This window comes from Copidosoma floridanum, unplaced genomic scaffold (assembly GCF_036245765.1).
Source record: "Copidosoma floridanum isolate Cflo_tuat_1 unplaced genomic scaffold, Cflo_Japanese_pri ptg000007l, whole genome shotgun sequence".
NCBI classification, from domain to species: Eukaryota; Metazoa; Arthropoda; class Insecta; order Hymenoptera; family Encyrtidae; genus Copidosoma; species Copidosoma floridanum.
In genome coordinates this window covers 3355492-3382661 of record NW_028321884.1, presented here as the reverse complement: position 1 = coordinate 3382661, position 27170 = coordinate 3355492, and the positions used below count along the sequence as shown (strand labels likewise).

Genomic DNA, 27170 nt, shown 5'->3' with positions numbered 1-27170 from the left:
GAAAGTACGAGCGCGGTTTTGCAAACGTATATACGGATTACTTCTGACAAGGGATAATCGAGAAAAATTACTAGTGCCCATTTAGGTATGAGCCCATTTTTTTTGGTCTAATTTTCGAATAACAGTGTACCAAATGAACGATAGACGCATTCATGAATTACGAAGGAAAACACATGCATATGTGTGCGTGTTTGCGCGTGGCATGTGAAATCCAATCGAATGAAAGTAATCGAGGGAAGGGGAAGAGAAAGAGAGAAAAATCCATCGATTCGGATAATAAATTTTCAGTCTACGCCGCGTATACAGTTGTTGTTCAATTTTCTTTTTATTTTTTTGCTCCGTACGTGTATACATACATAATCTACGGCGCTCGAGTTTTCTCTCGTTGACTTGTTGGTTTAATTAAACGACTCCTCGATGTACGTATACACCTCGCGTGAGGGTAATGGCTTTCTTTCTCTCTCTCAACCTTTTTTCTCTTTTTTTTTTTTTTTTTTTTTTTTTTTTTTTTTTTTTTCATGTGTACACACACGCGTCGTCGCTGATCAAGATAACCCCTCGCGACATGTTCGCGCTGAAACACCCACGTGCAATAAAAAAAAAAAAAAAAAAAAACTCCTCGCTCCCCTTTTTTTTACGAGATCGCATGAAATTTTAATTGCACGTCGGTGTAAAGAGGCAATGGTTTACTGCTGGGTTCTCTTGCGCAACTCCACCGGAAGATTTTTGGCACGAAATAGGAGAGTAAAATGTTAATTATTCGCAGTATTTATCTTTGTGCTGTATTTTGAATTATATTATAAGTATACTGCGAATAATTAACATTTTTTTTAAGAGATCCTCGTGAATTTTTTTAAGACTACAAGTTTATAGAAATGTTGAATAAATTTGCAAAAACTCACGCACTGATGATAAACGCCACGAATGAGGACTTTAGAAGGACTCACCTGAAAAAGAAAAAACGAGACAGTATTAATTATGAGTTATAGTGCAAGTTTTGATATATTGGAGGAAATATTTTATATAAAAGAGCTTTTTTCCACTAGAGTATAAAAAATAAATTGAAGGAAAAAGGACTGTGAATGACAAAAGATAAACCAACTCGTCACCGCGCAGGTTTTTAACGACACGTCAAGACTGTCCCCGCAACTTTCTAAGGGAAAAAAGAATAATAAAAAGCCGAAACCGCAGAAGGCAAAAGTACGGTGACGGGGCGCAAAGTGTAAGCTTCGATACATTATAAGTATTGCTGCGTAACGCGTGTCGGTACACGTCAGACGGAGTCAAGCAGAGAGAGCGGCACTCGTGATTTACGGAACGACACGCGTGTACATATAGATATGTATACGGAAAGCTCGTGTCATGGGTGTGTATGTATATATATATATATATATATATATATATATATATGTGTGTGTGTGTGTGTGTGTAGCCAACCGCGAGGCTAATTCATTGCTCCCCACCTCCCCCAAGGGACGCTAGTCGCGACAATGCAACAGCAAAACCCATATTCTGCTCAATACGCCGAATGGATTCACACTGTGGTCGCCCTGCCGCGAGTACCTCTCTCTCTCTCACCCTCGCATATTTACATGCACGTGCATTTTAGAGTCACCGCTGGTATACCACAGCCTATATACATACGATTCATGCACTTGAAAAATCCCGACAATATTGTCATACCGCGCGATGATGAAAACGTCAATTTCCAAGTTAATACCGATTACATGGGCCTGTCATTTATGTATTTATTTATTTTTTTTTTTTTTTTTTCATTTGATGGAGCTTTTTACACGACGCGGTATCTTCGAGTCATCCTTTTGTTATCTTGAGCTTCTTTTACACAGATAAGTACAGTATTTTTCTTGGGTTACATGAATATTGAATCGCGTTACGAGTGGACCCGGTTGAAAAATTCAATCATCGAACGAGCCAATTTGCATAAGCAACGAGGGAGAGAGCAACGAGATAATGGATAGCGCGAATTTATATGCAAATTCGAACAATCACTTTGCGCCGGAGGTTGTTGTTGCGGTACACGTATACGATAGTGCGCGTATAAACTAGATAATTCAACAAAATATCTATACATTTAATGACCGCGACGTATACGAACGCGGGAGCTTGCAGGGGGAGGGAGATACGAGTGATTTTGGTTAATTGTACATTCCCCGATTGGGACAACTGCGCGGCTCTATCGATTCCGTTGCGACCTACATAAAAGGACGCATTTTGTATACGCTCATGGGGACATGTTATCAACTTTTTCGATGCATCCGCATAGGTTGAATCAACGGAAAAAAACACGAAAGAAGAAAAAAAAAAAGAAAAAAAAAAAAAAGGGGGATTTAAAATCGGATCGGTACACGACGGATGAAATTAAAGCAGCCAGCGATGAATTCCAGGCCGCGAGTAGAATGCACGCCGGAGCGTTAAATTACTTTCAAGTGACTCGGCATCGGAGACCCGCACACACGTACACGCGCCCGAAGAACTGGAGCATCAATCGAGTGTGTGTTAGACAGCCCTGTAATGGCAATAACAATAATAATAATAATAATAATAATAAGCGCGGACGTGTTCGATAGCTCGAGATGGATCAGAATCCAAGGATCGTGTCCATCGTGAGCTGCTGCACCCAGATGTATATATGGAAGCCATCGGAATAAGGCTGTGCGTATGGAGCGTCCGTCACATAAATTACAATATAATATCGCATCGGGCACGGCGCGGCGGTCTAATTACTCGGCATGCACGCGCGTACACGATAACATACATATATATATATATATATTTATACGGGATAGTTTCTCTCTGCGCTCGTTATTATATATATATATATTTCTATGTGGATCGATGTATTCGGTTATAGAGTAACGGGGACAGCGGCCAATAACGTATTCTGGGAGCGCGTTTTCCGTCACCGATTGGTTTACGCAAGGATATCTCGAGAGCTCCACATCTGCGATCTGTGAGGATCGACGCCGCGTTTGCCATCGGCGCATCACCCGGGACGGTCAACACCGGCGCTGCAGCGCCTATTATACACTATACGAAGTTGACCTCGCTTATTCCCGCTGATATTCGGGTCGTCCGCGTGATGGACTAGCTCTCTTGTGTCCACCTGTATGGATTCTCGGCTGTAATGTATATATATATACGAGTATACGTGTGCGGTATTGTTCATCCCGGGTATATAATATCGTTATTGAACAGTGATATAGGAAAAACAATAAGTGTAATACTATATACGAGACTTTTCTTGTTTCCGGTTGCATCGATGACCTGTGCCATCACCTGCCTATGACGTAACAACAGATTACATATATTTAAATAACTGGGCCCTAAATTGTACATGTAGTGGTTGATGGTTATTGCCCACATAAATTTCTCCTCACCAACTAACACGATGTATACACGTAATAATGGCAGTAATAGGGGCTCGCCAGAGCTTTGCACACGAGAGATCAAAGAACAGCGTTTGATCTGAGAAAACGGGAGGGGAAACGAGGGAGCCGAGTCGTACTTGCATCACCCGGTCAGCTCTTGTTTGGCTTCTTTGATACAATACAGCGCGTGGGGGGCGCAAAGCGCGACGCTAATTGCTGTTTGGGTGGTGCTGATGATGGGCTCGATAGGGAAAAAGCTCGTGAAGGATTCAATTGAATTGAATTGAATAGTTTATTGAGGCTAAGGATAATCCCACCCACGTTATAGATATCAATTCGGTGCATATTAGGCCGAAATGTATATGATATATTAGGTATACGTTTGCGTAATGCAAGAGGGGATGATGATTCGTCAAGCTTGTCAACTATTTGAGGTTGCACCAGGTACACTCTTTAGAGGCATGCGCCGATATAAACATACATGTGCGGGTACATTCTGCTTGTCCTTATGTGAAAATATATAAGTTACGCGAGCACGAAAATCGCAAAGCCTTTGAAGTTTCCCCGTGACTAACGACGCGAAACGACTATTCGAAAGACTTAAAATTCCTCGCACACCGGCTTTGAAAATGTGCACGTGAGAATCACGTTTACAACCCCCTCCTCCCCCGTAAATATATATAATATGATAGGTGCAGGTATACTTCTCTCGGCTTTGATTCAGGAAAACAATAGGTCGAAGCAAGAGGAGGTGATAAAGGAAAACGATTTTACAAAAGAAGGGATTTCCGAACTGACGGTTTTATAATACAATAAGTATAGGATATACTTAATACAATGTAACAATAGTAACAAATGAAAATATAGGTAACACGTCACGAGAGATCGCGTGATCCTCCCCGGATATGATTCACTCGTTTGGCACACGCACGCCCGCATATATATATATATATATATATATATATATATATATATATATATATATATATATACACATTCAGAGAGAGAGATAAGAGATAAGCCTCTCCCTTACAAAAATCTACCGGGTTTCAGCGCAGATTACGAATACGTCGTGTATACATATACACGCCAAAAGCTGCTCTGCTCCCTCCCTCCGAACCCGCGAAATTCACGCGCGAGCGAGCGTTTAATACACATCAAAGGGGCCGCGCTCTCGCACCTCCGCTCGCGCGCGCTCCTCCTTTGCTTTCCGCCCCGAGGCTCCGCAAATACAGCTGGCAACCGCGAGTCTTTTTTTTTTTTTTTTTTAACAAAATCGCTCTGGTTGATTGTACACGAGTATTCTCGTTCTATAGGTGCGCTATTTTGACGATGGATTGGTATAAAAAAAAAAAAAAAAAAAAAAAAAAAGCCAAGCTGATTAGGTTCCGATGTCCGTGTATACGACGACACGTTCAACCATTGGCGTTGATTACGCCGCACAACAATGCACTCGGTCCGTCTGTCCCGATGTATAGCCATCGGCGCTGCTGAGCTTTACCGGGAAACGACCGCGGGTTGATTCACCGGTGCTCCCTCCCTCCCTCCCGCGGGAGCCATTTACTCTGGAAATTACAGGAGAGGACGAGAGAGCTGTTTACCACCAAATGTGTGCTGTACCTAAAGTGTTGTTAAAATTTACAATAAAAAAAATATCAGTACACGTATACACGAGGACCGTTATATTTACCGTATCTTGCTTTTTCTCTATAATCTGCAATTCCGTATATGTACCTACTATGTGTGACTATGACGTGTGCCACATATATATAGGAGCTATAGTTCACACAGAGCAGAGAGAGAAGAGCTCCAGTCGCGTTTGATTGATATCGCGTGTGCATATATGGATTCGCCTCGCTAATGAATGAATGAATGGGTGCAAATGTATACGCTCACATAATTATATATACGTATAACCAACCACTCGGGCGTGCGACTTGCTAAATGGATGAACCGTTTGAGCTCTACGGCTGCCACACACGACTCATGCACCTCGTACCTTATGATATATATGTATATACAGTGTGCTACATACAACCAAGCGAGGGTAATTAATGGCGTCGCGGACTCCCCCAACCCCTGCCCGTAGTATATACACAATGTATATACTATCCGCGTTGTCACCTGTCAGCCGATTCTTTTCAACCATTTACACCTCTATTGAGCCCCACAAGCGCGTACATATATAGGTACCCGCGGGCTATCAACACTCCCGCTGCACTGCTGTATTTGCATATGTGTGTATATATATTGTATTATACGATAGAGGTCTTCGTGCCTACATATATATCATATGTTATACATATCCCCCATGCACTACTTAAATGATGGCGCGAATGATATTTGTTTTTTGTTTTTTTTCCCTTCCCCATCTTTTGACGCGTCTCATGCCGCGTGATGTTATATAGTTCGCACAATATGCGAATTACCTATCAGCAGAGCAGGGATTTATCACGAAACGGACAAGTGCGTGATCAATCAAGTCGGCGCTACAGCTCGGCGAATTCCTATATATATATATTTTTTTTTTTTTTTATATTATAGTGTTTGGACCCCGTAAGAGGTATTAACACTTACTTTATTGAAAATATAATTTTTACATTTTTTGTTACAAATTTAGAAGTTCATTACAGAGTAATTGTGATTTAATTGATATGGTGATTATACTACGAGATCGCATTTCTTAAAAAAATTACAAATACTTAAACACGCTGGAATATTTGGAGACGCAATTAAACTTTCGACATTGAAAGGTGGATACATATTTATTTTTTGAAGATCATTATATAGGTTTCCTCGTTGTACATTATATAGATCGCAATTCCATAAAACGTGATTGAGGCTCTCTTCCTCATATCCGCATTTACATTTTGGATCAATTATTAAGTTTTTTCGATAGAGAGATTCCGCTAAGCTGTGGTGATTTGAGCGCATTCTGTTTATCGTGACTATGACCGAGCGTGTCAGACTCTTGTTGTGAAACCATGGGATTTTTTTATCATTATTGTATAGTAAGAAATAAATTTTGCCTTTGTGAGCGCTATCAATTTTCGTCTGTAAAAAAGAGTTATTATAAGAATCAGATTTAAATTTTTCGAATAGATCAGGAAATAAGATTTGGGGCTCAGAGGGAGCAGTCGATAAAGTAGCAGTTTTTGCAATAGAGTCGACATATTCATTTCCCTGTAATCCCATGTGGGATGGAATCCAAGTTAATTTTATATGGTTGTTGGGGTTATTATGTATGTATTGTAAATATTTACTTTTAATATCGAGAATAAATTTATTTATTGAGATGTTTGTTTTGATAGAGTTCAAGCTTTTTATAGCACTGAGAGAGTCACTAAAAATTATATAATTATTGTTTTTATGAACCAGTATGTAGTCTAGGGCTTGATTTATTGCAGCGCACTCTGCTGAAAAGATGGAAGACATTTTGTTTAGACATTGAGCGTTTTGAAATTTTGTAAGTGGGCAGTAGCAAGCAGAGCCGACACTAGGAGCGTCTTTTACTTTGCTGCCATCGGTGAAGAGAGCTATACTGTTGTTTGCGTTAATATAATTTAGTAGTGTTTCGTCGGGGGATGATGATGATTTTAATATCGCGCCAAAGTCAGTATCTATTGGAAGAGTTGAGAAAACTGTAGTGAAGTCATAGCAGTAGGTGTTGAAGTTATGATTAGAGTAAAGTGCCATGTTAGAGCTTAGAAGAGAATTAATGCATTCGAAAGATAGCCTATTTATTTTAGAATTGTTTTTATGAATATTGTAAAATTGTGAAATTATAGTGGAAGATTCAGAGTTAAAATTGCTGAAGGTTTTGGCAAGAAAACAAAGACATAAGAATTTGGTTCGCTCTTCAATTGATACTGACTTGGACTCAGCGAGAAGTATATTTGTTGGAGTGCTATTCCGAAATCCTAAGGCGTATCTGATTGCAGCATATTGGATCCTTTCTAATTTTTTTTTTGTGACCGAGTTCCCAGGGTAGTATACGAAGCAGCCGTAGTCTATACGAGAGCGTATAAAGCTCTTGTAAAGGCCCATGAGGGTACTTGGGTGAGATCCCCACCAGGTGCCACGGAGAAATCTGATTATGTTCATGTTTGACATGCATTTTTGATGGACATATTTTACGTGAGCATTAAAAGAGAGTTGGTAATCAAAAATTATACCCAGAAATTTGATGTTATCACTAGAAATTATCTGTTGGCCTTTTATACAGATTTTGGATTGGCCTGGGGTAATTTTTTTTCTGTTTAAATGCATAAATTTTGATTTAGGTAGACAGATGCTGAGTCCAATGTTTGTAAGATTTAAATCTATAGTTAGGATGGGGTTTTCTATGATAGAGGTATCGAAGCTATGAGGATCAGTTTTTATTGCTACTGCAAGATCATCAGCAAACTGTGATACATACATATTATGAGGTAAGTTTTGGGTTACAGAAGCGACGTATAGCGAGTAAAGGAGTGGGCTTAACACTGCGCCTTGAGGGACACCTTTATGCAGGGTTCTGTAGTTATGTTTTTTGTCATCAGAAAATATGAATCTTTCATGGGTGATGAACTTTATGAACTTGATAATCTTGTATGAGCATCCTAGGTCAGCAAGTTTTTGGAGCAGAATGTCGATATTGATATGATCAAAGGCCCCCTCTACATCCAAAAAGGCAGCCAGGACGCTTTGGTTCTCCTGGAATGCGTTTTCAGTGAATAGTGTGAAGTTCAATAAGTTATCGATACAGGAGTGGCCTTTACGAAAGCCATGTTGGCTGTTTGGGATCCAAGCATGAACTTCTGCCCACCATTGTAAACGGTTCTTGATGATAGTTTCAAAGAGTTTACAAAATGCTGACGTCAGTGAAATTGGTCTAAGACCACTCTTATCTGGTTTTGGGATAAATAAAACGAAGACGTCTTTCCAAGATGCTGGAAAGAAGCCCTGGCTGTACATCTCATTGTAAATATCCAGAAGAATGAGCTTAAATTTAATCGGAAGTCTCTTAATGACTTCGAAGCTGACTCCGTCTACGCCAGGGGCGGAGTCAGACTTCTTGCCATCTAACGCTACGTTAAACTCGAGGAAGCTAAAGTTCGCGTCAAAAAATTCATTGGGAAGGCACGTTGGTATGTATTCTGGATCTGTTTGAGCCCAAGGGGGGCACAATTTGTCTAGGGCCGAATTAAAGTTTTTGGGTTGTAGATATTCTGTAACATGGGCAGGTTTCACATTTATCCAACAGTTTTTGAGGATTTTGCACCTATTCCATACGTAAGATGGATCAGTGTTAAAATTCAGGTTTTCTGTGAAATTTATAAAATCTTTTTTTTTCTTTTTTTTAAGAAGTCTTTTAAATTCAGCGCATCGCTGTTTATATATAATAAGATCCTCCAATTCCAGAGAAAATTGATATTTTTTATAAGCAGCACGTCGGAGTCTTTTAGCTCGGTCACATTCACTGTCCCACCAAGGAGCAGGGTTAGTAAATTTGCGCTTGAAACTCGTTATTCTTTTTGGAGTACAGCTGGTTACAACATCCGAGATTATTTTAATAAATGAGTTGAATTTCAGGTGAGGTGCTAAGATTTCGTAATCAGAAGAGAGAAAATATAAATATTTTCCCTCTAGCTCATTATCAACCTTGTCCCAATCTGTGCGCATGGAGTGCAATTTAAATGACTTTTTTTTAAAGAATTGTTTATTAATGGAGATATCTATGAAGACAGGGAAGTGATCACTACCCCATGTCTCGTCATTGACTTCAGTGTTAATCTGGTCTCTGATGTTGTGGGAGGAAAAGATTAAATCGAGATTTGATTTGTAATTTCTGCGAACGTCAATGTAGGTAGTTGAGTTGAAGTTGTGCAGAAAGAGGTTTCTAGCTTTGTATGCATTTTCTAGATGAATACCGTTGGCATCAGTACTTGGACAATTCCAAGAAGAATTATGGGCATTAAAGTCACCCAGTAGTATGGTACAGTTGGAGTTGTCGACGTTCTGCACAACTTCCCTCCATTCAACTTGAGACAATGTACAATCAGGTGCCCTGTAACATACTATGAGGCTGATGTTAGGATGTACATTGTTGAGACACAAACCACAAATTTCTACAGAGTAATGCGGAGAGTGGACATCAAATTCTTTAAAGGCTAGGCCCTGTCTTATAAAAATGGCAATACCTCCTCCTCTCGCATAGTCTCGATCTTTTCTGAATATGTTAAATCCAGGAATTTTCCATTCTTGTTCTGCATTTAACCATGATTCGACAATGGTGATAATATCAAAATTTTTTGATGCATTTTTAATCTCAAGAAATTTTGTGCTTAGACTCTGAGCGTTCCAGTAAAGTATTTTAAGACTAGAATTATAGATCGGACTTGCGAGAGTAGGGCTATTCATATTGATTTACGTACAAATATATATTTTTTAGATATGCGATCATTTGGATACGCTTCCAGCTGAGCATGTGGGTACAAGTGATCGTGTATATATTTATACGTTTCAAAATGTGGAGAGTACTTTCAACCGGCAAAATTATAAAAAAATATAAAGAGTATAATTTACATTTTTTAAAGTACATAATTTCATCCTTGCACGCACATGTTAAAAATAATGTTAAGCGATTTAACGAGTTATGATCAGCATCAAAGTTTTGCATTACAACCAGCAGGCTATACATTGAGAGAAGGGCTATCATCTAGCGTGTAAGAACTATCACTCGCATTGTCTTCGGATTCAAAGACAGTATTTGAACAAAGTCTCTTTACATATTTATTTATCCGAGTCTTCAAATTTCGATTTTGGATGAGTTGACTTACCTCACCAAGGTATGTACTTAGCTTGTCAAGATCTTGAGTATGTTTGAGAGCAATTTCTCTCGTTGAGAAGCGAGGTTTTCCATATAATTCTTGCAGGAGATTGGTCATGTCAGTGAAGTTCAGGCCGTATCTGATTTGGTTTTTGTCAATATAGTCCTTGGCTGGTAAGAGTTGAGAGCAAATTTCTTCTACCCCAGATATACCTGGCTTTATTGGAGCATTGCTTGGAGCAGGGAATTTATTGTCTGTTGTATACTCAGTATTTTTTTTTCTTGGTGGCTTGGGTATACTTTCTTCTGATTGAGAAGAGACCGTTAAGGGTCTTTTTGTAGTTTTGAGTGGCAGAGAAACAAATTGGAGTGACATTTTGTCTTGAGTTAGGCTGAGAGAATTTGGAGTGGGCACAGCTGTGACGTTTGGATTGCCTGTTATTTTAGAGTTTGAGGCAACGTTTAAGGTAGGTATCTCCTCGTTATTGCAATGAGTTTCTGGCGAGTACTGAGAAGGAGTGATATTAGAGGTACTCATTATTTCTTCTGACAGGTTGTTATTGCTGGTGTGTCTTGTATGATCATTTTGAGATATTCCTTCAGTGCAGTGTTTAGCCAAGTGGCCCTCATGGGAACAGATGGCACAAGTCATTTTGGAAGATGAAAGGTAGATATTGTATGAAATACCTTCGAATGCAATCTGAATACTTGGCGGGACACTACTTTCTGAATCTGGATGGATATACACTTGCCTTCTAAAGCTTACCCAGTGAGTGAATCCTGGTATATTCAGTCCTGATTTGACGTGTTGTATGCTAGAAACGGTTTTTATTTTCAATTTTTGAAGTTCTGTTTCGATGATTGAATTCGGAATGCACAGCTGAACGTTTGAGATGATTATTCTGACAGACTTGGTGTTTAAAGGTCTCAGTGGTAGAATTGAGTTGCCCACAGTAATCTTGGTTTCCTTTGCTACCAACTCAGAAGCGAGGATTTTGTTGTTTAGATAGAAACAAATTCTGTTTTGGGCAATGCGAGAAAATCCGAGGACATTTGCTGGATTAACGACGCTAGCCATAGCGAGGGCGTAATCTCTAATCGGGTGTCCATCAATTGAGTCGACTACGATGGCTTGGTCTCTGGTGGGATATTGGGATCGTTGTAAGATTGAACTAAACATTTGAGAATTTTCTTCGGTAGTAGACATTTTAGGTTATAATGTGTTTGTCCCCGTGATAAGAGGCACAAGCACAAGTAATTCAGAGTAAAAACTCTAGAGCTCCTTCACAGGACCACGTCCCTCAGGGGAGAGATTGCACGCCCCGCTCCGGATGCCCGGAGGCCGCAATGTCGCTGAATTAGCCAGGAACTCGTGAAACGCGTGCAACTCGTATCCCATACGTACGTATCCATATCCTATATATATATATATGTACGCCGTGGCGTGCCGGAATATTACATGTAGGCATGGGTGAAAAGAACGGATGAGCTGTATAAGTGTGTAATGTATACATGGAGGATTATACACCCCCCCCCTCCCTCCCCTTGTAGTTATACCTATATATGAAACAACGTTAATGTCGTTTCGACTCGCTCAATTGGTCGGAGCTTCATTAATCACGAGGAATTTTAATACCCGGCGTGTTTCGTTTGTTGCGTGGTCGTACGTTCATGTCGCACGATAGAAAGTTTCATCCGTCAATTACTACATGTATATTATGTACGTAATAGCGGTGGTCATCATCTGTACTCCCCGTGTAAATTCTACGTTGACACTATATGTCCGTGTGTACAATATATAAACGAGGACGAATCGTTGTAGTGTGTACCTATATGTACCTGCTATCATTTCATCAATCACCGATATTTCGTCGATATTAATTTTTTGGTTTTTGGTTCCCTCTTGTGCTCGCACGGCTCGTACCGATACCAGCTTCGGCTATCATCAGCGCCCGATTAATTTCTAATGAGGCATGGCGGAGGGGAAAAAAAAAGATTTTAAAGTCAACGGGGTGAAAGGGGGGCTTTGTCTCGCATCAAAAGACGGGAAAGGAGATGCGCGCGGAAAAGCTCGGGGGAGGGGATGGTTGGCTTTTCAAAGGGATGTATCCCAGGGTTGGCCGCGTAACGAGAGAAAGGAAAGCTCGTCGCGTCGGCTGTTAATGAGAAAACGCACCTCCTCCATTGTTGTGTCTATACATGTGTACAAAGGTGTGACACTGCACACCGTGTGACATGAAAACACACCCGAGTGCAAAATTGAGAGAAAGCGCCTTTCTTTCTTTCCGTTCGAGTCTGCGTGCGTGCACTCAATGCGGGGGGTTTGCTCCGTACATTTTATACACCCGCGTCGCGTCTGCGGTGAGGTATTTTTTTTTTTTTTTTTTTTTCAACTCTCTGGCGGTGGTTCAATGTACGTACATCGCTGGCACACTCACAATAATCGGTGGTGCGCCCCTTTACTGCCTAAATGTGCTCGTGGGTGCCTCTTTTCACCAAAGCCCACCTTTCATGCCGAATACTACATAATATAATATTATAGGCTCCACGGAAATGAAGGTTTGAGACGGGAATACTGTACTTATACGTTGGACTGTCAGAAAATTAAATACATATATAGACTATAACACTATACTAACTACAGCGTCGACGCTTCGTTAATCCAGTCTCAATTTGTCAGATGGGTGTTTAGTCACCAATTTTACGGGAAGACGAGTTGAGTGGATATTACACCCGCCGGGTTCGTTAACTCCCTCCCTCCCTCCCTTCCTCTGCTGGCAGAAGAGCGAAAATTAACCCAGCGGTGACGAAATTATTTATCATCGTAAGAACGATTGGTGCGAATTATATTTTACACGCGTGGCGAGACGTTCGATGCACTTTGTTGGATGGCAATCAGCCAACCCTACACACACGCACGCACAAATGTCTCTTTTGTGGACTTACCTTTTATATACACTGTGCGACGAGTTTTAAACGCGGAGCACAAGTATGTCCTTCGACGCGAGGATCGATATGCGTTGGAATAGACAATCGGCGATGCTTTTTCACAACGAATCGCTCGCGCATACACTCCCTCGACTAAGGATCGGATAACGAAGCTATAAGCTCCTTTTTTTTTTTTTTATAGGCCCAGCGCGCCCATCGTATAACTCGAATTGGTGACGAAAAAAAGAGCCCAATCAGCTATTGACCCGAATGAAAAAAAAAAAAAAAAAAAAAAAAAATTGGCGCGTACGTTTGATCTCTCGCATGACGAGCCTCCGTCGTCGCCGCTCGATTGGGAAACTTTTATTTCTGCGGGATTAGCCCCCCCCCCCTCTGTCCTCTTTTTATATCCCCGATGGCGTGTATCGCGAGTATACGCTGTTGTAACCGATGCATACCTAATGCGCACGAGAGCTTGAAATACATCGGACGACAGAATTCGAGGGGAGGGGGAAAAAAAAGCAGAGCAGAGGCGCACCATTGTAGGACAGGGAGAGCTTAAAACTGCACGCTCCGTCGTTGGGAATTAACAATATTGATCCCAGCCGAGCACGAGAGGCGGAAAAGCATGGCAGAGTACACACGGTATAATATATATACGTATCATGCAAATCTGTGTATACACATACACAGTATACAATATATGCACAGAGAAACTCGCGCGCGGAATCAAGAGCCTATTGAATAATATCCGGGCGCCCTCCCTCGGATTAACCTCGTTCTTCGTCGGTCTCTCCTCCCCCGCCTCCGTGTACGACGCGAATCGGAAAAAAACAACGCAAACTAAGTAGTAGTAGGAGGGGGGGAGGGAGAGAAAAAAGGGAGTATCCGAGTCGTTGCATAAATGCTTCGGTGTGTGTTTGCGCTCGGCAGGAGCACAGGTATACGGGGGACTAACTAACTTTCGCCACCCCGTGAATAAACGCGATTAAGCTGTGCAGAGTGTACGAGCTCGTATATACACGGGCTCTCGTCTAGCTCGCGATTTAATACACCCTCTCGCGTAAAGGGTAGGGAAAATCAGATTTTTTTTTTTTTTTTTTTTTTTTTTTCCCCTCGACAAAGAGAAAATAACTCTTCTCTCGTCAAGCCCGGCTTTGGAGCGTGCGGTTGTCCTCGTTTTAATTGACAAAAGCGCGTTTTGCCTCTCCTCTTTCTCTCCCTTTCCCCGTTTTGGTCGCGCGCTGTCTTTACTGTATATGTATACGAGCACAGTCGGACTCTGCCGATGAAACTCGCGATATCTACTTTGCACTTTAATGGAATTTAGGGCGCGTGTCGCTTTGAATAAACCCGATTTTTTTCCTGCCATTCTCGCGGAGAAATAAAAGTAACAGTATATTATCGTTTGGCGAGCACAATTATTGTGACAATCAAGTGTGTTTATCGCGAAAGTGGGGAAAAAAAAACATGTACATTGAAAATATCCCTGCAGAGTGCAACGTGTGGTGGTGGAAAACGGGAGGTGGACACGGGTAGGGAAAAGCTCGTTGTATACAGAGCGGATCGAAGTTTACTTTTTCCGCTTCTAATTACCTGTCTGAATCCATACGTGTGTGTGAGTGTGTACTCGGACACGCACGTGCGCCCGGCAAACTAATTACGCTCTCGCCGACACTCCTTTTGCGATAATCTTATTATTGTTTCACCTGTCGGAAGTTTGCGAAACAATTTAACGTCAGAACCTCGTTAGAGGATAAACAATCGAGTTAAATTTTTATAAACGAGCTACATTTGCTGTAAACTAATAAAGGAACTGTCGTTGAGTTTCAGTAAACAATAGTTGTTTATCTTGGGGAGCATTTCATACATATATAATATACCTTGGATGTATAAAAAAATAAATTAACTTTTTGAATTAGAGTATAGCCCGTTTTCGGTTTATTGGATGTGTTTTATACAAATCACACAAACCAATCGAATCACAAAAATTATCTCTCATCACGTGATAGCACTTGTACATGCAAAACATATCCTCTAACGGATGAAGAAACAACCACACACATACACAGAGTCGAGGGACGCAGAGTCCCTGAGGGGAACGGGAGGATCGCGATTAGGTGCTGGGGAATCTCTCTCCTATTTTTTTTTCTTATCCCTCTAAAAATTGTCGAGGGAGGCGCTGAGGGGTCGTTTTTAAGGACGAAGAAGCAATCGCAAAACTCTGCCTTTTTTTCTTCTTCTTCTTCTTCCTTCGCTCGTTTGATTTATTCAACGAAAATATAAGAAAATTCGCTCCGATGTATCGCTTGATATCAAGGCCTTTGTATTTTTTTGACAGTCAGAAGGAGAAAAATATGTTTACAACGAGATAAAAGGGCTGCGGATATTTACGACAAAGGTATACATGTACGTGACAACGGTGTACTGGGAGCAAAAAAAAAACTGACAATAAAAATTGTATATGTTTTGAAAGAAAACGAATGGAAGAACAAAAAATACCTGTATAGACGCAAAAAAAAAAAAAGCACAAAACCGTGGAGACGTAACAGAATATACGTATATTATTACACTCGACATCGTCCGAAATAGGGTGGGTGTGATACGAACGCTCGATGGCACGCGCTCGGGGAATAATTGGCGCGCTTCTCGGGGCTGCTCTATTTTCGTCGTCTCTGTATACACCGATCGGCGTGCACAGCCGCCCCATTAATAGCCATCAGCAGCTGCACCAGAGCAACCATCGGACTCCACAGCTAAGAGAGAAAAAGACATTTGTATATAGCGTCGTCAGCTGATCGTCGCACACCACCGACTACACACCGCGCGTTATAAACTCTCGGGCACCTCATAGCGGTTCGTTAGCCACGTACATGTTTATTATATGTGTGTGTGCGTGTGGGGTGGGTGTTTTTAACGTCGTCTTTATAGCGCCCGGCATTGCGCATTAGTTCGCTCGGGGCCCGCCCGAGTACTCGAGGGGGCTATTAGGATAATTGCTTTTTCACGCGCGTCAAGCGCCTCGTTAATTTATATGGACTTCAAACGATTGTGATTTTGATTCACGGCGCCGCGTCTCTGGAAATAGAGCTTTTTTCCTCTCTCTCCCTCCATCCCCCTCCCCCTGTGTATACCCTTTTTGAGGGCTCGTACTCGCTCTAGGTATACTGAAAAGCTCCCGAGCTTGTTTGACTTTTCAATTGTGTAAATTATATACGCAACCTACGGCTAACGTGGCATACGTACGTCAAAGTGAACTCGAGTAATTGTCGGGAAACCGTTTGGTTTCTTTTCCCTCGGGGAGGGATGAATTTTTTTATTTTTCAATCCTCCCTCGTTAAATTACAAACTTCTAAGCGCATCATGTTAACAAAACATTATCAAAGTCGCCTGTGATGGTAATGAGTTACGCTAGCGCATAGTGTATAATTATATGTATACCCACAACAATATGATTTATCCGAAAAGAACGCTTATATGGGCGAGGCGTCGGGACCGCGCGTCGTAAATATACATCGCGAACAAAACCACCGCACGGCCGTGACATTCTCTCATGTATATATGTATTGTCTTCGCGACACGTTTTATCTCAAAAGGCGCGTGTAATACAACTTGCTCGGTCATTCGACCATGTACCATTCGATCTATACCAATGCGTATAGGTACTTTTCATCAATCACTGCGGTGAGTATACCACGCGACGACAAAAAGTCCACCATCTTCAATTGGCGCGTGCGATTATGGAGTAAAGAATAAAAAAAAAAAAAAAGGATAACTATCCCAAGTATACGCTCTTTCTCTCTGACGATTACCGGGTGCGGCGCACATAACAGCATGAAGACTTCGTAATGGGGTCCATGCATGTACATACATTATACGTAGGTACTTAGTGTAATTAAAATCGCAGCGCTGGAATAGAATTCGACGCTCGTCCCATCAGCTCTTAGCGCGCACTTCCCTCCCGTGTAATGGACCGATTTCGAGAGAGAGAGAGAGAGAGGCGGGACGCGAAAGCGCGTCGTACATCAGCGCATTGTAAAAGCTCTCTCTCTCTCTCTGCCTCGTCATACCATTTTCCCCCCTTGTCCTCGCGCGCGAGCGTGACGCGATTTTATTTTCATTCCAAGTGATTCGAAGGCGCGGCTCCGTACGCCGATCAAGCCGTAAGCGGTGCTCTTCTGTATTTAATAGCCTGTCATTGTTCACATTAATTCCCGGAGAACTGATCTCATCAACTTTTTTTTTTTTTTTTTTTCTCTTTCGTTTTTAAAAAAAGAGTGGCGTCGTCACATCGTCGGCATCTGCCCCGCTAATAGTTCGAGCTCGTCGGATACCCGGAAGCTTACACGTGTATATATATTACGGTGTAGGCTGTTCTGGAATTTGCGCGTTACATCACTGCGAGCGAAGCGAGAGAGCGTTTTATTTCTTTCGTGTGTGTGTGTGTATAAGAAAAGCCAGATGCGTCGGAGGCCCGAGTGCAACTTTTATCGGCTTGCAGCTCTCGGCCAAGTATGCGTGTGCACGGAGAGTTTGATGCTCTCTCTCTTGAGAGTTATGCTGTTGTTTTTTCCCGTCTATTTCTGGTTTGGATTCATTTTACGTTTGCCGATTTTTTTTTTTTTTTTTCAGGATATCATACTGCATTTTGTTTCAATGCAATTTCCATTAATTACTTGATTTTCATTTTGTTTTATTTATTTATTTTCTTTTTGATTAGTTGCAGCTTCGATGTACTCAAATGAAGCGACTTTGGAAAAAAAAAAAGAAACAGAAAAACAATTTCGTTTAATAAATATTGTGAAAAGTTTCGAAACGACAAACAAATATTGACAAAATCGAAATGGTTTTTAAAAGCGGTAACCGGAGTAGAGTGAGTTTTTTTTTTTTTTTTTTTTTTTTTTTTTAAATGATCTGCAAGCAAAAAACAGGTATTTTTCTCTTATACGTTAACAATGTAAAAATGCACTTTTAAAAATTGCAAAATAACAGCTCCACGGTAAGACCGGTAATCCGGCCGAGTCTCGATTTCTCTCATTACGAAAACCCAAGTGACTGCTGATTATTCCTCGCAATTTGGCCCAAAGAAAGAGATGGAAAAAGAAAGAGAGTAATCCACGATAGCTGACACTGCAGGAAATTTTCCCTCGAAGGAGATAATTTGAAATTAAGAAGTTTCCCGCTCAGCGAATACCGAAAGGACGAGCTACTCCGACACCGCTTTTTGCGTATAGGTATATTCCTCTAGTGTTGAAATTCGACAAGAGGGAGGTATGGAGGTGACGACGAAAAGCTGTACGAGCGATTGCAAAATGATTTCATCGCCGTACAGGAGGAAACGTTCACGGAATTACAATAACAGTAAAAGGGATCGACTAACGGCTGGAGCTTACATATGTATATATAGACGCTCGAATTTGCATCGACGGCCTATAAATCCGAAACGCGTCGATTGGCGCTCCCTCCTCGTTTTGGCGAAAAGTTTAAATTATTCAATAACATCGGAGGTAAACCTATACAGGTACCTTATGTGTATACTATTATGTACACAGCTGCCCTCGTTTCTCGAGGAGAGCAGCGGCGACGCGAAAAAGCAAGAGCGCGCGCCGCATGAATAATAATCCCGCCGATTTGTATACATCCTCGGCTCGTGTACCCCCTCTTGCATTACACTTTTGTCTCGGCGTTAAACAAAAACGAATTCCCGTATCTGCGGGTACACCTGCTTTACTTTTTTTTTCCCCTTCGCAGTTTATACTTGTATAGACGACATCGATCGCACGTCAAAATATTGCAATCGCTCGGATACAGGTGCACGTATACACTACTCGCACGGCGCAATCTTTCGGTGTACGTATCCGACGTGTCATTGATTGAGCACGTATACTTACACGCACACAGACTTTGATGGGCCGATGCAACTGGCAATGACGTAGAAATAAAAAAGCCCTGATGAGATCGGTCTCTCTCTGCTGTCGATCAGACTCGGTTATTCGCTCCTCTTTTTCCGAACCGTTCGTCCATCGATCTGGTTTTGGGAGCGTATCATACGAAATTGGATTTTTATATTAAAAAGCTCCAACTCTCAACTGCACCTTTATAATATGCCGGTGTTTTAATTAAACCCTTTGTGAAATGTAGATACACCGTGTTTGAAGTTGAAAGGGGTAAAAAATTTACACAGCTGCTGCGCACTCCCGTCCGTTTAATTTGTCATACTTCAATGGACATATCCTGCTGTGATGGTGTGTATTTGTTCGGTTGGCGGTGTAAAATTCAAAAAGTTGCTCCTGTAAAATATTGTCTATGGAAGGAGAGACGGGCAGAACGAAAGAGAGAAGTAATGATGATGATGTTGCGGTCTGTTTGCACGGCCGTTCATGGGTTCTTCCTTTCGAGTTTAAATTGAGTTTCGTCAAAAAATAACCGAGAGCCCAGAGAAATCTGCGGCCAAACTGGTTCCTAAACAAACGCGTGTCAAAGTATACATGAATATACGTATCCCCTGGCCCCAAAAATCCATACCTTATACCTTCCCTCGTGTTGTACCCATATACACGCGTATCGTCCCAAAACCTCCTCTCTTTCTCCCTCCGATACTCGAAAGACCTCCTCTCATAATTACGTTTCTCTCGTCGCTAAAAGCCGCACCGTCGTTATTTTCGTATACGGTATGGATTTTTCTTTTTTCTTTATTTCTTACAGGTATCGTAAAAAAGAGCCAGACACGACTCTTATTTTCACTTCTGAAGCGCCTCGAGAGAGAAAGAGAGCCATTATCGTAAGTCGTCTCTTCTCTCTTGTTATTGGCGAAAGTCGGGCCAGCCGCGCGTGTATATATAATGTAGGGTACGAAGAACGTTTGTGCGTAAAAATGACATCAGCGGGACGAAAAAGAAAAAAAAAAAAAAAAAAAAAAAGATCCACAGGAAACATCAGCATATCCTTTTGAAAAAACACGTCGACTATACTCTCCGCGTTTCCGAGACGGCGATGACTCGGTTGTTCCAAGGGGCGAACAAGGGCGCGCAAACGAATCGAAAATTGGCAGGAGCACAATGGCATTAATTCCAGTAAGCTGAAGCAAAGGGGGGAAGAGGAGTCCTTATATATAGGCTGTTTATCCGTCTTCTGCTTTTAATTTCCTGTCCCTCCGACGTCCTCGTTTCCTCCCTCTCGCTGATCGATCGGTGAAAAATGTGACCCATATATATACATACGGTAGTTATGTCCTCGTCCTCCGCGACGACACCACCGCTATATATACACATTGTACACATCCTGCCTCGATTTCCAGGGGCACAATCGCTCCTGTACATACTTATTACCACTTGGGAAAGAAGATGTGCTTCGCACAGAAGCCGGGGGCCCTCGTCACTCGTCAAGCGTGAGACGTGCACGCGTGCAAAACCGGTCCGACGCGAGAGCGAGACGTCAGCTACTGTTTGACGCCGTCGGCCCGAAAAAAAAAAAAATAAAGTTCCGTCTCGGGAACCTCTGCGTAATATGCGCCGTATATCCGCTTATACAACGCAGCAGAAGCCAAGGACTGACGTACATACACCTGCCGCCGGTGAGGTTGTTGTGTGCGGACTATACGCCAAACATATATATAATACATGTTTTTGCGAAGGCAGGAGCTTAATATCAATCTCACGACGACGACGATGGGATTTATTTTAATTCCCCGGCATGTGCTCGTAAGCACGTTAGATCCAAGGTGCACTAGGTGAGATTATTCGCGTGTAATCGGTGAGTGGTTGTACTAATGTGTTACTATTTGTCGTAAATATATATTTTTTATGCATAAATTACGCACGCGAATCGTTGCGAGGCTTTTAAACGAACTGTTTTTCGAAAGGAATTTCCAGTTGTGCACCATATACTGAATTGACGGGAGGAAAGGGGGATTCATTGAATTAATCGGATAAAAAGTATATTGTGATGAGCTTTGGAGAAATAGGCCAGAGGGGTTCATCTGATTGATCAAGTGAGGCAAATTCTTCCAATTATGGAATTACCGCAGCCCCGGGTGTAAAACGTTAATCACATGTCTCTTTATTCGTTTATTTTGCTTAATTAAAAGATTTTCATTGTTAAAATAAAAAAAAATAAAAAAATAAAACCATTCAATTTAAAAACCAACCCCAGAACTATCTCTCCAAAAGGCAAGAATCAATTCACACAGACAGATAAAATACACAGGAGAGAGCACCAAAGGGGGCATATTATATCAGCATACAGTAGAAACTCCTCGACGTAGCATCGATTTCCCTCTCCTCTCTTTTAGCGCTCATCATCACGCACCGCTGTGCAATTTCAGAAAGTATACATAGGTACATATCATACACATTACCCTGCACGAGCTCGCTCTTTCTCTTTCCAAGTGGCAATGGTGTATACATATACCTCTTGAACTATCATCTTACCGTGCATGCACCAGAGTCCGACGGTCTATGCAGAACTCGCTCTCTCTCTCTCTCTCTCTCTCTCTGCGGACTTTGGCGTCACTGCGCGACGAATCCGAGTAAATCACGCGAGAACCGTTCGGGAAGTCAGCTCGTGAATTCGCGAGGATAATTACATCGGGGGCTCCTCCTCCTCCTCCAACCCCTTCGAGGAGAAGGTCGATACTCGAGCTCTCGTATATATATTGTACGTGACCGAGAGCAGTTTCTCCTTTTCTACATGCGAAATTGTGGAGGGATGTTATTGCGAAAAATTGTCCACCCCTTTTTTTTACATCAATAATAGTGATGGGTAAAGAAATTGTCGAGTATATTCGTTGATCGACAAAGTAACGGGAATAAACTCGCATGATCTGCGGAGGATGATCGCGCGCACATGGGTGTCCGAAGCTTTGCCGGGGTATGACGGAGCGCGCCGCGTTAGGTACCACCCCGGGGCACCACGACCCCTTCATCAAGAGCCGTCGTTTATCAGAGGGCCTCCCTCGTGATTTCTGGCCCGCCGTTCATCACAATTTTATTAAACCCGACGTCGGCCACGCGCGCGCGACTACCTCCATCTATATATGTATATATACGTAATGTAATGGACGAAAGTTTCCCTCCGAGGGATTATACACCCCTACTTATTACATCCGCGGCTGGGCTCTGCCGATGTCGAATATTTTCTTTCCTCTGCCGGCGGCCGACTTTGCGAGTTTGCTTTACAAATTCATTCGCTCGCTCGTGTTCGTTCGTTTTCTTCGCGATGCGCGGAATCGTGTCCAACTTTTGGGAAAGTAACTTTATTTTTTTTAATTTTTTTTCCCTTCGCGAATGGCTTGGAAAATGAAAAAGAAGCGCAGCTGCCAAAAATATAGCCGTCGACGCTCGACGAAGAGCGAAAAATGAAAATTAAAAAAAAAAAAAAAAAAGAGCACCGTGCTTCGGCGCATTCCTAAGGGAAGGGACCTGGAATTTGGAGCCATCGTTTTTTTTCTGTTTACGCTAGAGATGGTAAAATGAAATAATAATAATAATAATAATAATAAAAAAGTATGTAATTTTTGAGTGATTGTACTGGCGCCGTGGGTGGAAAAAGAGGAATTTTCAAGTAAGACAAAACGAAGGGAAGTTGCATGGGCCTATACGAGTGGCAAGGTGGTGCGGAATAAAAGATAAATTGCTCGAGAGGGAAGGGAGATAAATGCGGAGAAATGGAGGGAAGGTTAAAAGTAGAGAAGCTTAAGAAAAAAAAGCCAAAAGGGGGGAAAAACGAGCACTGAAAACGGAGCAACTACAAAGGGGGTGGGAGGAAATAAAGGAACAAATGGAGAAACGCACGAAATGCGCGCGCGAAGAGTAATGCATGCGGTTGGGAACGTAATGGAGAGGTAGAGGTGAAATTAAGCTGCGAACGATGAAGATAAGAAACAAAAAAAAAAAAAAAAAAAAAAAAAGAGCGGCTCCTGTTGAATGCTTCCTCCCCGGCACAAGTAATTCAACGCCATGCACCACCCGCGTGCAGTCGTGAATGCGCGTTATGCACCATGTATATATATATACCCGGCACTCCACCGCATGTACACTTGCAAATCGGAGGAATGCGTGTTATGAAGAATCGCACGGTGACGCTGTAATTCCCGCGAGCGTTAAATATTTTACGCGCGAGCTCGGGTCAACAGTCGATCGCACATCCGACGCATACATCTCTATTTGGGTCGCTGAAGATCTTAAGCCTTTTTTTTTTTTTTTTTTTTTTTTTTTGCCACTTTACCTTGCGTGCGCTTGCACTTATATAGGTGTACAGCTGCGAGAGAGAGAGAGAGAGTCGGCTGCCTCCAGCCGGGACCAGGTAAATTATACACCCCTCGGGGGAGGTTATTTATAGCCGATCGAGTGACCCTACGCCCGCGTGTACAATCGGAATCCACATCGAGAGGCGGGACGGAGAAAGAAGGCCGCGCGAGGGGAAAGGGGCTCTCTCTCTCGGGTGTATAGGTATGTGCGTGCAAAGTCTATTTGCACTTATCGCGATGTACGTATATGTGCGCACGTATAAATACATACGCGTCACTCCCGTCACGTGTATATATATTTTCGTCAACGTCAAACAAAACCTGCCTCCTCATCGTAAATATGCCCACTTGGCTTTTACAAGTGCATACTACCCCCTGCCCCCCCCATTAAAAGTGACATGCGAGGCTGCGCGGTCCTTTTCTATAATGTACCTCTCTACCCGCGCGAGTTGAGTGTGTTCCTCTTTACCCCCTCCCGCCCCCCCCTGCTTTTTGTTCCGCGGGTTTCCACGTCGGTCGTGGTACGTCATATTATACATACTTACATATTATGCAGGTACATTCGCATGCGTAGTGGTAACGACTCGAAAATTATCGCGCCAGCGAGCATCGGGACGAGGGAAAGAAATAATCGCCAGAGTGGCTTTTACCGCACTATACAACGCGATTTTACGCTGTAATGTTTATGAAAAGCGTTTCAGAGGTTGGCTTCGTTATTTATATTTTAATATAAAAATTTAAATATCTATTGGAAAAAAAAAAAAAAAATAATAATAATTAATACATAATTATTCTTGAAAAGCCTCGTTATTTAACGGGCTGCTGGGCCCCGATGGTTTTAAACGCTCATTTAAAATTACTCCGAGTACAAAGTGGGTCAAATATGCACGAGATTTCGCAACGAAACGGCACCGTCACTTACTCGCGTGCCGTATAATATATACATATACATATGTGCAAAAATTGATTAAAAATTTACATTTATAAGCACACAGCCGCATGTAGCACATCCGCGTACGTGTACTAGTGTTGGCTGTAGAAGAGGAAAAGGATGTCGGGCCAATGGATTCCAAACCGAGCGAGCTTTGCATTATTTTGCGTTACTAGCAAAGCGAGGGTCAACGGTTGGGAGGGGGGAGGGCGTTGAATTCGAGACACAATCGACTTTCGGTAAAAAGCGCGCTCACCGTCCTCCCGAGCATATGTATATCATATATATATATATGTACAATGTATATGGGGATGAGGGTACAGGTTACCATGCACACGATTTATGAATAATGCAAAGCGATTTGTAATACACTTGGTGCAGCGGTGCTCTCCCTCGCCAACGCGAACGCAACAACAGCGAGGGGACACACAGACGCCGGGTGTAATGCGATTTTCTTGTTAATGTCGCCAAGGCTCCGTTGGATGTATGTACATTACATATATATATATATATATATATATATATATATATACGATGCCGCAGGCGGGCACTTAATTAAGTATATGGAGGCAACAAGTTGCTCCGAGGGACATATTATATACATGACGGCATCCCTCGTTGCGCGGTGATGCGCCGAAGATAAGGGAGGAGGCGTCAAAATGCGTTTGGGAGGACACGATAAAAAACCAGATCTGACGCGAAATCAATGTTCCTTCGCAGACGTCAATTGTTTCGAATTACATAGTGTAACAATGATGATGATGCTCCTTTGGAGAAACGATTAGGCATATACGCAATGGACTGTGTGTATATACGTGTAGTGGAGAGGTCGACGAACCTATACATGTATATATGTATGTACGATGGTGTGGAACAACATTAGCGAGAACACAAGAAGAGAGTGCCTCGGCAACAATCGAAGCTCATACATGTACCTACCGAGAAGAGTAATTCGGGCTCGTTAAGAGGCAGAATCGTTTATAGACCAAACAATCGCGAGCCGGAGGATGAGAGGTGTGCAATGAGTTGAATGAAAAGGCGTATATATATGTACGTGCGAGTGGGCGATACCGAGAACCGAGTTTATTGTTTGGACACATGCGCGAGAGTGGCGTATCGAATTATGTTTTCGCTTTGATCATCCTGTCGTATCGACGTAGCTCCGAAGTGATGCATAACGAAGGAATCTTATTTACGGTATACATCAGCGAGGCACGAATATTTAAACATAATATATATATATAGCTGTGCTCACGTTTCGTGATTTAGTTTATCGATCATCTGGTAAATAAATCTTATATAAAAACACGCGCAATCATCGGATAAGATTTCAACGAGCACTCGTACTCTGAGAAAAAAAAAAAAAAAAAAAAAAAGTGTATTATTGATCATCCGAGCGTTTATTGGACAATATATATAAAACGCACTCGAAACACATACTGTGGGCCGATAAAAAAACTTGTTCGTCGGATAAAGTTTAGCGATCTCGACGTATCTCGGCTTCTATATCGTCGTTTGCTATCGTCTACCTTGATGTGCACGTGTCGATAATTTCCCCGATGACAGTAAGCCTATACATCAAAATAAAAATTTTACTAAACCTTTGTATGATGTTATATTCATTTTGACACGGTAAAATTCAACCTTTTGACCTCTTTGAAGTATAAAAAAAAAAAAAGAAAAACCACGGGTTGTCCGGTATAAATTGTTACTTTTCGCGACAAAACTGCCTGACGATCTCGTTACCCGACAAAAAGGGGATCAACAATACTGTGCTCGCGAGCACTTGCATTTTACCGAGAAAGATCCTTTCATGGGGGGGGGGGGATCCTGCGCGAGAAGAGGGAAAAATAACGAGAGAGCCCGAGCATCGCCGGGAAAAAAAGGAGCCAAAAGGCCGAGGATAAGAGGATCGGCTGTATGGGTGCACGCCTCGATCGAGTGATCGATATCCCGCTAATTGCCGGCTTTGCCTTCGGCAGACCGTGAACAGACAGAAAAAGAGAGAAGACTCGCTGATCTTTTTTTTTCTTTTTTTTTTTTACTTACTCCGCATGTATAACCTTCTACGAGTACATGTAGGCTATGTAGGCGCGGAAAGGCGCTATTGCGATAATTATTGTGTCTCGACGCTACCGGTACCGCTCAATGGCTCGGGCCCCCGAGGCCATCGGCGCGCGCCCATGCAAATCGTGCCTCGATCCTCTTTTCTTTTTTTTTCCCCTCCCCTCGAGAAATCCACTCGCGAATAAAGAGAAGAGGAAATCGGAGGGAAATGGAGGAGGAAGACGGGGAATGACGCAAAAAGAAAAAAAAACGGGTGGGGGGGACGAGTTTACCTTGACGTCCAGCAGGACGGAAAATCGCTTGGGAAACTTGAAAGGGATGACCGAACGGCGACCCGTATGTAACGCGCCCGGGAGGGGGACGATTTACCGACTAGTTGTATATTCAGGGTCCTGCTGTGTATACCCATATCGCATGTGTGCAAGCCGCGAGGGACTTGTCCGTGAGAACAGCAGACGAGACGCTTTACGCGAATCGTTAACTCGACGACCCCCTCGAATGGCGCTCGTTTCGGTGATTTGTCCCTTTTTTGTTTCCTTTTAAACGGGTAAAAACGAAAATTAATAAAGATTTGCGCTGTACGGTCTTTTTGAAGAAAACAAAGAAGGGCCGTTGCTGAAATTACAAAATATAAGTGTATGTACGTGGGCAACAGCACACTGCGGTGTTTGCGAATTACGCGCGGCCTTCATCCCCATGAATTTTTATTGCGCATTATGTTAATTTTTCGTGCAGTAAGTTGCAGCAACCGTCATATTCCACCACCGCTCTATTTTCCCCATCGTCTTAAAACTTTTG

General features: G+C 42.3%; 1 protein-coding gene across 1 annotated transcript in view; it reads right to left on the bottom strand.

Annotated features, from left to right (window-relative positions):
- Window positions 1-928: 928 nt before the first annotated feature.
- Window positions 929-27170, bottom strand: part of LOC106637172 (cysteine-rich motor neuron 1 protein) — an 86160-nt gene continuing 59918 nt past the window's right edge. The window contains exon 5 of the mRNA XM_089588797.1: window positions 929-947. The gene's annotated coding sequence lies outside the window, so the exon portion shown is untranslated. The remainder of the gene's footprint in view (window positions 948-27170) is intronic.